This window comes from Morone saxatilis, unplaced genomic scaffold, assembly GCF_004916995.1.
Source record: "Morone saxatilis isolate NCDOM2014 unplaced genomic scaffold, NCSU_SB_2.0 Contig17, whole genome shotgun sequence".
Classification (NCBI taxonomy): domain Eukaryota; kingdom Metazoa; phylum Chordata; class Actinopteri; family Moronidae; genus Morone; species Morone saxatilis.
In genome coordinates this window covers 5,530,077-5,533,180 of record NW_023339729.1, presented here as the reverse complement: position 1 = coordinate 5,533,180, position 3,104 = coordinate 5,530,077, and positions in this window count along the sequence as shown.

Genomic DNA, 3,104 nt, shown 5'->3' with positions numbered 1-3,104 from the left:
AGAGAGAGAGAGAGAGATATATCTACTGGCTGTTCTCCAATTCTAAATGGCAAGCCGGATGGGGATATCTATTAAAGGGTGAGAGTACAGCAAACACACCCAACCCCCCTCCCCCCGCCACACACACTCATGCAAAGACCCACAGTAATGTACCCACAGAAGCTTCACACAGGCACATAAACAAGCATTTGTTCGCACACACTACAGCCACCAACATGACTGCAAGTGCAGGCTCACTCACGAAAAAGCAACAACAACAAAACAAACAAAAAAAACCTGTAGATGCATAAACCAAAATGCAATTAGAGTGACAAAATGAATGAGCCTTAGCACTTTCCCCCTCTCTCTACAGCTCTTCAGCAGCTCTTGTTGATGGTGTGGCAGTATCATGAGGTCTGAGTGTTGTTGGGAAAGCATACACCCTATTGTTGGAAGACAGGTCCCACAGTGCCATCTGCTGGACAAATCCTTTCCTAATGGCTTCATAACATAGTCCCATCACTCATAGTGGAACATCACATGATTGAATCAATATTAAATTGTGCATTTACAATAAGAAATAATATTTTATGTATGTTGAATGTTGAATGTGTTATGTATATGAATGTATGAATGTGTCATTTTACATTACAAAAAATATGTTCTGATCAACAATACGTTTATATATAGCTTTATTATGAACTTTAATTTTATAGGAAATATGCAACCATGCCAATAGTTTGGTGTAAGTGTACATGTGGAGCGAAACAGCTGAATTTTTCCGTGACAATAGAGAACAAAGTGGAGTGAGACTTCAGTTAAGTGCCCGTTTTCAGAGTAGACAATTTGACTTATCAAACACAGGTGTAACTAATAACACAGATAATTGCATCAAATTAACAGAAGCATCGTTAATGTCATTAGTAACACCTGTGCTTTTCCTGTTATGACAAGTCAAAATGTCTGCTGTGGAGGTCTGTGAGTCTGATTCATCTGGGAATGATAAAGAAACACAATGATTTTACTGTTACACATTCACATGTGGTTTTATAGGCTTTTTTCCACAATTTCTTCTGCCACCAGGCTGAGTCCTTGCTGCAGCAGTCATGGGTTCAGTTCCGACCTGTGGCTCCTTGCTACATGTCATCCTGTCTCTCTCGCACATTTTGTCAGTCTTCATCTATCACTATCAATTAAAGACAATAAAAGCCCTGAAAAATGTTCTTTCATGCTGGCAAATTCAATTGCTGGAAAATAGCTACTATATATATAACTACAAAAAGATGACTGAAAAAATAAGACAGAAAACATGTATTAGACAAATTGTGTTTAGCCCCCCCCCCAACAACTGAAAAAAACACAACTCCTCATGTACACTAACTACAGTAGGCCATGATATGTATGGTTACATACTGCTTTTTGGTATACACCATAAAGGTTGGGAACCACTGACTTAATTAAATAAATAAAACAAGAAAATTATTTAAAAGTTGGTGTCTGGTCAGAATATGTTGAGGAGGGGGGACTGTCAGGGGGACTCATGACCTTCAGTTTCTAAACTTTGCTACGGCCTTGCCGCAGACGTAAAAGATGGACTTAATTTTGACAGTAACACAAAAAAAGACTACTGATGCCTATTAAGCAAACATGTCAGTCAAGTAATAATATGAGGATGCCTATCTTGCTTGAGTTTACTGTCAATATAGTGAGAGTCTTCTGTCTTTCGTGGTGGGCGTGAAAGTTTTTGACAGAAAACGTTTGGGAACCACCGATCCATCTAAACCATCATCTTCATCATGTGCAACCTGATGCTTAAACCTAAGAAATTTAACAGTGTCATTTTTCCCTTCTCTAATTCTCAGCTGGTGAAAAGGGTACTGAGGTAAAACTATATAAATATACCTATAACCACAGCCTAACAAAATAGAGTTTTTTTTTGCCCAGAGTTTAGTCTCTCAGGCGGAACTTGCCATCAAGCTGTGTATAATTGTTCAAAAGGATTGGCAAGCTGGTGCATATGAAAGGCATTGCAACACATGACTGCAATAAGGAAAAAAAGAAGAATAGAAAGATTTATTGCAGAACTGCACAACCCGACTAAAACCTCTTTATATGAAATTCCTTAAACAATAAGGTATGAGACATATAAGGCATTCCATCATGGCAGTCTTATCACAGTGACTTGTTGCAGTATACACCTGAGTTCTGTTTATATTACAGGTTTGCCAATATCCTGTTTCTATGACACTAGTGCTGCATGTGTGCACTGAGGGTCACCGTGGTGTGTTTGACTTCAGATGAGAGCTGACTTCATGTCAGCAGACCCAATAAACCTGCATAACACAAGCCTTCACCGTCTTAATTTCCTGTCATAACAACAATCGAAAAACACATTATGGAAGCAATGGAAATGAGGAGTGAGTTTGTTAAGATTTTTGTCTATTTTAACGCCTATATCACAGTGGTTATAATAAGAAAACAATTAGCAAAATAATGATGAGTGAGGAACCAGACAGTGACAAGAAGAGATGAAGCAGAGAAGAGCATTACAAATTCTAATGTCTGTGGGAACATTGGGCTGTGATATGAGCTGTGGGTGTTGCTGGGATTTGAATGCGTGTGTGTGTGTGTGTGTGTGTGTGTGCATGTTTGTGTGAAGGAGAATATTTATGGGTGTGTGTGTATGTGTGTCTCAAACAGACAGATGGACAGACAGAAATAGCCAGAAGATGAGAGTGAGATATGTAGGTATACAGGGAGAGAGAGAAGATGGAAGAGAAGATGGAAGAGAGCAGGTCTGAGAATGAAAATGAGTAAAAGGCAAGTGAGACTGACAAACAGTGTAATGGTGGATTTGCTAAGACAATAATAAACTGGAGTTTATATTTCAATGTCATATCACTGCCTCTGTTGTATTTGTGTAAAATTAATTATCTGAGTGGTAATAAATGAGCACTACCGGATCTTTCACCCGGTGTGTTTTTTTTCTATTACACACACCATTACCCTATGTCAAAGAAATTTCTTGTTGCTAAAGATCATCCATCATGTATTGCCAATCTAATTTTGAAATGACACACACACACACACACACACACACACACACACACAGTGAAATACATTCT